We start from the raw sequence: 12,471 nt of genomic DNA, 5'->3' as shown, positions 1-12,471 counted from the left end.
TGCGACCGTAGCGGTCGTGCGGTTCCAGACTGTAGCGCCTTTAACCGCTCAGCCACTCCGTCCGGCATATATCAGTTACCATCACTGTAGGCAAAATGTTCAAATGTGTGTAAAATCTTATGGGACTTAACTGCTAAGGTCATCAGTCCCTAAGCTTACGCACTACTTAACCTAAATTATCCCAAGGACAAACACACACACCCATGCCCGAGGGAGGACTCGAACCTCCGCCGGGATCAGCCGCACAGCACTGTAGGCAAAACAGTACACAGCCATCATGGAGACATATGCACATCAGTGGCTAGCAAAACGTCTGCTAGCTACATTCGTCGATATTGCGTCGAGACTGTCACCACAACCGCTGAAGTGCTCCCCCCCCCCCCCCCCTCTCCTTCAACTGAAGATGTTCATTTCGTTCTAGTGGATTCTGATGTCCTTCGTATCGCATCAAACAAGACCTACGCCGTAAATACGTCGTGTCTTGTGACTCAAATTAAGTTTAAAGTAATTTAAAGCTATGTTGATGGTTAATTACACAGATAACTCATTGCATCCAAATTACATTGCGAGTGCCTCACAAATTCCGTTTCTGATTGTAAGAAAATCATATTTATAATATTGGTGAATAACGCACGCAGCTACAAGTTCTTATGAAATGCCTTTATTTCAGAGCCATAACCAGTTTCGGACATGCCCAACTTCAGGCGCCCAACGTTTCCAGTTACATGAATGTTTCCAGCAGCAGCAGAATGTCGTCAGGTCCAGCACTGCACAAGAATAGCTTAACTCTTACGTTGTTTTGAAGATAAAAACACTCTATTACGACTGAACATATTCAGATATAAGGCGAAACAGCTGTATACACTTACTTATACTCCAATTGATGGCGCTCCGTCATGCCATACTCCGTATTCTCTTCCAGGATGACGTATAAGCTGTTGCATTGTAAACAGCACACGAACATATCGCTGTGTCACGTAAGACACACTTCAAAAAATTCTGTATGTCAATCTGGTCGTCACATATGAACTTCTCAATCGATATTTTTATTTACAAAACAAGTATCATCCATTAAGCAAAGATATCATTGATTTCTTATTGAGCAAAGATCTAAACTGAGCAAAGAAAATGTGTTAGAGATGCAACGTGTTAAAGCCCTTAAGTAATTTCATTCTTCAGGTGAAAATTTATTTGTTTTTAACATGTTGCGCCTCTAACTTATTTGCTTTAGTTAGTTTAAATCTTCGTTGAATATGAAAACGGTTATATCTCGGCTTAGTGAATCCTCTTCGCTTGGTAAATAAAAACATCGAGTATGAAGCGCATGTGTGACGCCAACCCGCGCGGAGTGGCCGCGCGGTTAGAGGCGCCATGTCACGGATTGTACGGTTGTACTTAGCGTAAGTTAGTTTAAGTAGTGTGTAAGTCTATGGACCGATGACCTCAGCAGTTTGGTCCCTTAGGAATTCACACACATTTTGCAAAGCCGAGACTAATATAATGAATATTAAGAAGTGTGTTTTACGTGCCCCACGGTTTGTTTCTGTGCTGTTTGCAATGCGCAGCTTGTACATCGTCCTGGGAGAGAAAAGGAACCATGACGAGACGAAACGACATCCACTGGAGCATATGTAAGTCTACACAACTCTCTCGACTTAAATCTAAATAACTGCAGGCGTATCAGCGTATTTTTACCGTCGAAACAACATAGAAGTGTTACTAAATACTCAGATAATCTTGCGCAGCACTGGAGCTTGCGACATGGTCCTACTGAAAACATTTACGCAAAAGGAAACGTTACCCATCTGAAGACGGGCATGAATGCCCGAAACCGGTTATGGCTCTGAAATAAAATCATTTTATGTACATTTGTAGCTGGTTTTGTTATTTGCCAGTATTCATTAACAGCTGCAGAGTTTACGAGGACCAATATGATTAATTTACTGTTTATAATTACTGAACCATGTTGAAAGATTGTGGAAGGGCTCAACAGATATGAAAACAAAACCCACTAGACAATGGGAAAATAAAAATTGAATAGAATCCTATCGTGCTGTATAGCAAACGATTCTGTTTGATCGGAAGACTACGAATTTAAAATTGAATACTGTCTGGGCAAAGTATTAAGAAAGTTATCGGTTCATAATTAATAATAATTGAAACGACTTTTAAGGTTAACTATCAACTTCGAGGTATTCTGATTTCCTGCTTCGATTAAAGTATATCACCTACTTTAAATGGCTTTTCTAAAAACCAGTGTCAAAATTATGGTGAACTGTTTTCTCATATCATGGAAGCCAGCCCCCAAAAAATATGTAAAATGGCTCTGAGCACTATGGGACTTCACTGCTGAGGTCATCAGTCCCCTAGAACTTATAACTACTTAAACCTAACTAACCTAAGGACATCACAAACATCCATGCCCGAGGCAGGATTCGAACTTGCGAGCGTAGTGGTCGCGCGGTTCCAGACTGAAGCGCCTAGAACCGCTCGGCCACTCCGGCCGGCCCAAAATGTAACGTCACTACGAATAGGAGGCAGTTCTTATTTGGGATGCATATTAATACAGTTGGGGATGTGTTCTGAAAGAGCAACAAAATACGAAAACTTGAACCACATGAAGGAAGCTGAAAACGTGAAAATAAGTAGAAAAATATCGATATGGAAAGGGACGGAAAACTTCAAGAAATTTTACGTAGTAACCGGAAGTGTCTGTTACGTTACATGACAACCAACTTTTCTTACTTCGATTTTAGGTTATAAGAAGCAAATCAGTTTTCATCTGAATCAATCTGTTTAGAATAGATCGAATGGTCACTATCGTTTCTGGATCTGTGAAAAGAGCAACCAGCTGAAGAGAAATACATCACACTATCCATTTTTCCTCGTCTACTTTGTTTCTTCCTCATCGCATGGGTCCACGTTGTTTGTGCCAATCCCTGTCGCTATACCATGATAATTACTTCTTCTTCTTCTTCTTCTTTGGAAACAAATTGACATAATGTTTTACAGCTTGGAAGTACTCAATACACATAGAGCACAGTTGGCATAACTTGGTAAAACTGTAAAGATTCAATACGACAAACACTACTTCGCATACCAAGAAACTGATATCAGTCATCAGTCACAAGGATTCTGTATAGACCCTTGCTAATGTTCCTGTGTACGGAGACAATGGTTATTTCCACCTCTAGAGAATCCATTATCTGTCAGCACTCTCTTTTTGATTGTCTCTGATCACGCAATATCTGTCTGCTACGAGCGCTCTGGGATGTGATTTCTCCTCTAACCTTGGTGAGTTACTCCATTTTCTTTTTTTTCAGATAAGACCAGAATAAGATAGTGGTATCTATCGATCTATCAACGATCAATGGCCCTGAAACTTTTAACAATGCTTTCGTAAACACTTCGGGGCTATCTGTAGACAACGATCGCACATAGAGTGCCGGCGATATTTGCTGGGGCCATCCGATAAGAATCGCCTTCGCGTTCAAATATAAACGTTTACTTATCATCATGGTTGGTATCACAGTGGGATTCCTAACGGTACTGCTAATGTTTGTGGGCTGCTAAGCGACATGTAACATAACTTAAAATCTCGACTTGGATATCACACAAGTAGTCTTATTTCTCGCCATTGTTCGTCTTCGAAGAGAAAAGAATCAAGAAAACACGAAGAGAAATTGAATCTTCGTGGCAGATTAAAACTGTGTGACGGACCTAGACTCGAAATCAGTACCTTCGCCTTTGGCGGGCAAGTGCACTTGTCAAGTGAAAATTTCATTCTGGAAACGTCCCCTGGGCTACGGCTAAGGCATGTCTCCGCAATATCCTTTCTTCCAGGAGCGCTAGTCATGAAAGATTCGCAGGAGTGCTTCTAGGAAGTTTGGAAGGCAAGAGACGAGATACTGGCGGAACTGAAGCTGTGAGGATAGGTCGTGAGTCGTTCTTGGGAAGCTCAGTCGGTAGAGCGCGTGCTCAGGGAAGGTAAAGGTCCCGAGATAGTGTCTCGGCCAGGCACAGAAATTAAATCTACCAGGAAGTTTCGTATGGACGCACACTCCGCTGCAGAGTGAACATTTAGTTCTAAGAAGAGAAATTTCTTTCACGGTAATTAAAGAATAGGAAAATAAAACAAAAATGCGTCGTTGGAGAAGTGTAATGACGAGATAGAAAGATCAAGGAATATCGGAATAAAAGTTGATGGGAGAACATTAATCGATTAAGAACAAACTGAATAACGACAGCGAAGGTATTACATTCCTTGCGTGTGAGACATTTTCTTTCTCGACTGTTCAGCTTCGTGTGCCATCTGTCGAAGTTCAAATGGTTCAAATGGCTCTGCGCACTACGGGACTTAACATCTGAGGTCATCAGTCCCCTGGAACTTAGAACTAATTAAACTTAACTAACCTAGGGAAACCACACACATCGATGCCCGAGGCGGGATTCGAACCTGCGACTGTAGCAGTCGCGCGATTCCGGACTGAAGCGCCCAGAACCGCTCGGCCACCGCGACCGGCCAGGGTGAATCAGGAGGAAAAGAAAGTGGTCTTAGGAGTGATAGTATTGGTGATACAGAACAAAAAATTCAAAAGAACTTATGCCTTTTTCTTAATTATATCCGACATACAGCTGTTTGAAAACCAAGAGTATCATCGGCACTCACATGCGAATACAACCAAAGCTCACCCTTTCCCTCACCTTTAGAGCAGCCAGTTGCAGTACTGACTTCCAGCAGCAATACAATCAGTTGCACCCATTCAACTTGACGGCATCCCAATACAATATCAGAAAACAGCGAAGAACTTTGGTGGAATTTTGGATGAGCATTTAAAGTGGGCAAAGAACACTGTCGCCACATGCCGGAAGACTTCTGCTTTCTGTAAACGCAACGTTTCACCTATCCAGCATCCTGGCTGCACCGATTCATAAAATAAAAACATTGGCAAACTCCTTCGCTGAGGGTGTTGTCCGCCTCTGGAACAAGCTCCCCTCCACTCTTCACGTAACTCGACCTCTTTCTACGTTTAAGAAAAATTTGAAGCAATTCTTCCTGTCATTCTCCTAGCACTTCCTCAAAATTGACGTATATGGCCAACGTCCTCTCTGTCAAATAGCAAAGCCAGTGCTCCTATCTTCTTCCAATTATGCTTGTTTCTCTTTTCCTTTGTCTATGAGTCACGCCACTTCTCTTATATTCTTTAACGGTGTTTTGTCACATTCATATTCCACGCCCATTCGGGCTAGCACTCATAATTATAACCCTACATTATTGTAATTTCTAAATATTGTTGTATTTACCAGGTACATATACTAACTGTGTGTACATTTTTCTTATCTGCGCTACTGCAACAGAAAAAAGAGTGCAAAGGAGGACGGGGTACCCCTTCTCTCCCATTTGTGAGGGCACTGCCAGATGGCGGACGAAGCGAGTTGCTCCAACAGCAGACTTTCTATGCCAGCTGTTTCTAACGCCACACTATATGGGAGGATCTGTGAATGTTTGATAATTGTGATGGTTATAAGAAATATTCAGTATGCCGTAAAATACGAAACCACATCGATAAATTCAATCGGCAGCGTCATTATGCCCTAAATTAAGCGGGAGAGTACGACAAACATGTCGACAACGAGTACAAGACAGTAATCCTTGACCTGAAGGCCTGCGTTTCGTACGAAGTAAGTTACCATTTAAAGTTTAAAATAGAGGCAAATTTTGTAGTGTGACGACATTAGGGTGAAATACAGCAATTTTCACTTCAACAGCAATTAGTTTGCCGAGTTGCCTCTCCTTGCTGCATTGATCTACGGATTGTTGCGTGAAGACACAGCTACTGTCAGCTGTTCGTGCCGGAGACGCTTATCTGGAGCGAGCTAGAGGCAGCACAAATGAAGCGACATTCACTTCCGACACAAACAAAAGTCGCACGACTGCATCCTTTGCTCTGCGGCTTGTTACTTGCCATGGAGCTACAATAATGGCTGACAGGCACATTAGCTAGACGCAGCGAAACCATAGCTCCTGAAGTACGAGTAGATCGTTCACATAAATGTTATGGACGATAAGGACACTATGTGGAATTTTTTTTCTGTAATGCGACAATTGAATAGCTTACAAATGGATGTGATAGCGACATTTAAATCATCGTCAGCAGCAATAGCAACAGTCATTAGACGTCCATTCTTAGATTAACTTATAACACTTGCCTCGGTTGTATGTCACTCTTCCCTAACTACCGAACATTTAAGTCCTGTCACGGCAAAAGCCAGGTATAACACTAACCTACCGTGACATAAGCTAATGTTACCCTCTGAGAGGATATTGGAATTTTGACCGCGTGTTTTTCTAGCGGATAAGGGTATCAGTCTGTAATTTTGAATATATTGCAATTAACAGAAAAAACTAAACATGCTATAACTTTGGGGTTCCATGAAAGAAGAAAAGTTCATACGAATCAAACAATGAATGATCGCCAGCCCAATTAGGCACATTAATATGGAAATATATGCTTAATAAAATTAAATGTTAGTTATTGAAGTTAATTTCACCAATATTTCCCTTTTGCATAGCACACACGATACAAACGGACACAGGGCACTCTGTGCTGTGGGAGGCAGCAGTTATTCAATAATGCACAAACTAGTAATCATAGAAAGCAAAATTGTAACCTACTCATAGTAATAACAGCTACAATCACGATCATTACCTGACTCAGTACTGAGATGATACTGCAGAAAGCACCGAACTAAAGTTGAACATGGAGGGGCTTATAACTTAACTGACATGTAAATACCTCAAATAAAAATAAATAATACCACAATTACACAGCCGGCCGGGGTGGCCGAGCGGTTCTAGGCGCTACGGTCTGGAACCGCACGACCGCTACGGTCGCAGGTTCGAAACCTGCCTCGGGCATGGATGTGTGTGATGTCCTTAGGTTAGTTAGGTTTAGTAGTTCTAAGTTCTAGGGGACTGCTGACCTCAGAAGTTAAGTCCCATAGTGCTCAGAGCCATTTGAACCATTTTTGAACCACAATTACACTGAAACTTCCTGGCAGATTAAAACTGTGTGCCCGACCGAGACTCGAACTCGGGACCTTTGCCTTTCGCGGGCAAGTGGTAGAGCACTTGCCCGCGAAAGGCAAAGGTCCCGAGTTCGAGTCTCGGTCGGGCACACAGTTTTAATCTGCCAGGAAGTTTCATATCAGCGCACACTCCGCTGCAGAGTGAAAATCTCATTCTGGAAACATCCCCCAGGCTGTGGCTAAGCCATGTCTCCGCAATATCCTTTCTTTCAGGAGTGCTAGTTCTGCATGGTTCGCAGGAGAGCTTCTGTAAAGTTTGGAATGTAGGAGACGAGATACTGGCAGAAGTAAAGCTGTGAGTACCGGGCGTGAGTCGTGCTTCGGTAGCTCAGTTGGAGAGCACTTGCCCGCGAAAGGCAAAGGTCCCGAGTTCGAGTCTCGGTCGGGCACACAGTTTTAATCTGCCAGGAAGTTTCATATCAGCGCACACTCCGCTGCAGAGTGAAAATCTCATTCCACAATTACATTGTTTATACTCCCATGTATAGAAATATAGCCTATCAAATTTCCTTAGTAGTAATAACAGTCCTAAATGAAGATGGTATCTGTTCTTTCGGACATCTTCTGTGCCCTCGGTGGCTTAGTTGGATAGACCGTCTGCCATGTAAGCAGGAGATCCCGCGTTCGAGTCCCAGTCGGGGCAGACATTTTCAACAGTCCCCATTGCTGTATATAAACGCCTGTCGGCCGCTTAGGGTCCTGATTTAATTATCATTTAATAATAGTCCATTTATTTTTCTTATGTGAGAAGAATATGGTGGGGATCCATAAACTGACATTGTATCACTAGTCAAACTCTATGATTTACTTCAGTAGCAAAATTCAGTGCAACAAATTTTTATTCTTACCTTCACTTGGAATAGTTTATGGTTTTACTCTTTTCACGGCAAATTATTCAACACTGATGCTCAATTAACTTCAAAAATGCGTTCATGATAGTAATCAAAGCTAAATCAAGTTTCAAATGAGTGTAACTGATTTGTCTTTTTTCATCACCTGTGAAGCAGGTGTTTTAGACAATAATATTTACGCAGTCTGGCACTGAATTTTTGCAAAACGATACTTTGCAATAAACTGTGATCATTTTAGCAGTATTCTAACTAACTTCCACTCTTGCTAATCCTTTCACTTTTCTACACCTACATCTACATCCATATACCGCAAGCCACCTGACGGTGTGTGGCGGGGGGTACCTTGAGTACCTCTATCGGTTCTCCCTTCTATTCCAGTCTCGTATTGTTCATGAGAAGAAAGATTGTCGGTATGCCACTGTGTGGGCTCTAATCTCTCTGATTTTATCCTCATGGTCTCTCGGCGAGAAATACGTAGGAGGGAGCAATATACTGCTTGACTGCTCGGTGAAGGTATGTTCTCGAAACTTCAACAAAAGACCGAACCGAGCTACTGAGCGTCTCTCTTGCAGAGTCTTCCACTGGATTTTATCTATCATCTTCCGCAATCACTAAATGATCCTGTAACGAAGCGCGCTGCTCTCCGTTGGCTCTTCTCTATCTCTTCCATCATCCCTATCTGGTACGGATCCCACACCGGTGAGCAGTATTCAAGCAATGGGCGAACAAGTGTACTGTAACCTACTTCCTTTGTTTTCGGATTGCATTTCCTTAGGATTCTTCCAATGAATCTCAGTATGGCATCTGCTTTACCGACGATTAATTTTATATGGTCATTCCATTTTAGATCACTCCTAATGCCTACTCTCAGATAATTTATGGAATTAACTGCTTCCAGTTGCTGCCCTGCTATATTGTAGCTAAATGAAAAGGATCTTTCTTTCTATGTATTCGCAGCACATTACACTTGTCTACAATGAGATTCAATTGCCATTCCCTGCCCCATGCGTCAATACGTTGCAGATCCTCCTGCATTTCGGTACAATTTTCCATTGTTACAACCGCTCGATATACTACAGTATCATCCGCAAAAAGCCTCAGTGAACTTCCGATGTTATCCACAAGGTCGTTTATGTAAATCGTGAATAACCACGGTCCTGCGACAGTCCCCTGCGACACACCTGAAATCACTCTTACTTCGGAAGACTTCTCTGCATTGAGAATGACATGCTGCGTTCTGTTATCTAGGAACTCTTCAATCCAATCACATAATTGGTCTTATAGTCCATATGCTCTTACTTTGTTCCTTAAATAACTGTGGGGAACTGTATCAAACGCCTTGCGGAAGTCAAGAAACACGGTATCTACCTGGGAACCCGTGTCTATGGCCCTCTGAGTCTCGTGGACGAATAGCGCGAGCTGGGTTTCACACGATCGTCTTTTTCGAAACCCATGCTGATTCCTACAGAGTAGATTTCTAGTCTCCAGAAAAGTCATCATACTCGAACATAATACGTGTTCCAAAATTCTACAAAGGATCGACCTTAGAGATATGACAAACATAAATAAATCACTAGTTAATTTGAAACAGGATAGTCGGTTATCTGAACACCTAGGAGGGGATCCTGCATAGGTTCATGATTAGGATAAAAGATATGGTTCTAAACACAGGTTTATAGCACTTGGATTATTTTTAAATCACTCATACAAATTGACTGGTCTATGCTCTGATACATATCTGTACGCATGAAGTTGGTGGAGCAGTGGCGAAGTTGTGGCAAGTGACGTGGCGGCTAACTATTTACTCACGGCTCTTGATGTTCGAATGCTCTGTACGATTTCTTCTTGGCGACGGATTTTTAATGTGTTAGACCAATTCCTTATAGTCGAGGGTCGCATGCAACAGCCAAATCCACATCCGAGGCAAAATTCCTTGCAAACCGGCTTCCGATTGCCTCTCTTGGCACCGTGGATGTGTACCGTGCAACGGCTAGCCACTGACTGCGTACCGTTCCCACCAAGGAGCCGCCCAGTTCGACCACCAAAATCTCCTTTTACATCGCGCCAAACCACTTCAATTGCGGAGGGACTTCCCTACGTCTTTTACATTTTATAATACAAGTGCCCTAAGCATGAACCAGTTTCCAATAACGTTGTTTTCCTTGTAAATATACACATATTATAAAATGTCATTATTTTAAATATCATTTAGCTTTTTCTATACATACATTACAAACTTTAAATTTCCTGTCACAAATCAATGACCTTAACTAACAATAATTACAGACACAAAGTTGCATAGTATAAACCTACCTCTAATCGATATAAATGTTACAAACTCTTCGCCTAGACGGTTATCCTACACGCATCCACGGCGGACGTGCACGTTTTCTAGTCTTATCTACCTACCTGCCATTAAGTTGTCTTTTCGATGTTTCATTTTCTCTTGAAGTCCAGTAAAGTACTTCCTTAGGCAATCTCTTGTCCTTCTGCCTGTTTACAACATCTGCCCACCTCGATCTGATATTCAAACAAGGGGAACTCCAGGTTGGAATAAAAGTAGTGTAAGGAATAGGATAGTCTGCTACTCACTTCATGGATGACCTGTTAGTTGCAGACAGATGCAACGAAAAGATGTTACACTGGTAGCTATCGGCCAAAGCCTTCCTCAGCAAAGAAACGCATGGCATTGTTCAGGCGTCTTAAAATTCAAACTCAGCCGCTCCTGTACATGTACTCCATCAAGGTGTTTGTTGTTGACAGCACTGAGTCAGCAGAAGGAAAAATGCTTCTATCATAGCACAAGAAAGAATGTAAAAGGAGGTAATTATCTGTTCGACTTAGCTGCCAACTTTAAAGTCTTTTACATCGTGTCATCTTAACATATTCTCACATTTTTTACTTGTTAGTGTTTTCACCAATGTCATGTACTATAATGCATTGTATCAAGTCACGTCGTGTCATGTCGTATAACACGATACACATCGTCATGTCATCCAAAATGGCAACGCGTTCATTAAAGTTTAGGATGCATGCATCCCACCCTAGGATACTTCCTATTATAAGATGCACCACCACTCTCGGATATTACCTGTTGTACATGTAACTCATTCCTTAGAAGCCACCCCATCCAGAAATCAAAAAAATTGTTTTACCGCCCTCCAAGGAACAAATCCATCGTCAGACGTTTTATGTCCGGCAGCTGTTACATGTATGCTCTTCAGCCATATGGTATTATATATTGTCTACTATGGCTGGCGAATCTTCTGGATTTTGGACACAGGATAAAGAACTATAGCCTACAAAGCGGAAGATGCAGGTGTGCCACCACCTTGCAGCTAAGAGAGCTCACAGCACTAATGAAGTAGTGTTAACTCGTAAAAAAGCGGGAATAGTCGAGAAGATTCGATTTTAATATCTTTGAAGCAGCCAGTAAGTCGAAAAGCTAGTTCCCTCCTTTGGATCCCAAACTCCGCCCAGGAGTATTCACCTCTTTTCTGCCATGATAGGAACATTTTTTATTCGGGTTCCCAACTTTTACTCTGCCACAATTTTGACATTAGAACACCATAGCTCGGCAGCCGATGTAGATTTTTGTTGACTCGTGCTGTGACTGATCCGGTATAGGATTTTTTATTGCCTTTCGAACCACGTTGCGTGAGATGGCCACCGTTAGCATCGCTCCTCTACGGTTACCTACCTGATATGGCTGAAACTGTCAAGTGTATCCTACTGTGTCCTCAGAGTACACAAACCTCACCACAACATCAAGGTCACATGCCCATGGGAATTTTATATTTACATTTTTCAAACTTTTTGTTTTTTATTATTTTGTTCTTTTGTTTATATTTTTTAATTTTTGTTTATTTTTTATTTTTTATAGTTGCACACATTCATTACTATGCACATGAGACTGTATATGCAAACAAAAGAAATAACAATAAATACTTAATACAGTGTACAAATTAACAATAAACACAAACACGATATCGAATGAAATATTAAATACTGTAAGTGAGTTGCCTTCACTTGTGTGTGTGCTTGTTATCGTAAATACAAACCTAGGAATGTGAACTGACAACCTAAATGTGCTACTGAGCTCAAAGACACATCACTCACATGAAACTGAAAAGAATCCTGTTTGTGTGAAAACCAGTCTCCATAAGCAAATACCTAAACAAACGAATAATTTCACGCTCAGTAGACTTGGCCAGTACGAACCGTTCGAAAAAAACCTGTTATGTCGACCTGTATAAGAATGTAATCTGAAGGACACGAAAATTTCTGCACTGACATTTGGCCCTGGTAAAATAAAGAAACTGCCAGAACTTACATTGCGCAAAGCAAACGAAACGATCACTTATTGTGAATCTCACCTGCAAAATGAAGTACCAGCAGAAACAGCAACATAGCAAGACTCTGCAACAGCTAAGAAAATACTGCTAAAAACTACATAACTAGAGTTGATCCAGGGAAATTGGGTTCATAATCTTGACACAGAATGCCAGTGAAACACAAGATCCAGCTTTTA

The sequence above is a fragment of the Schistocerca americana genome, chromosome 2 (assembly GCF_021461395.2).
Source record: "Schistocerca americana isolate TAMUIC-IGC-003095 chromosome 2, iqSchAmer2.1, whole genome shotgun sequence".
Lineage (NCBI taxonomy): Eukaryota > Metazoa > Arthropoda > Insecta > Orthoptera > Acrididae > Schistocerca > Schistocerca americana.
The sequence above is the reverse complement of the archived record's forward strand: the minus strand, read 5'-3'. Positions refer to the sequence as shown.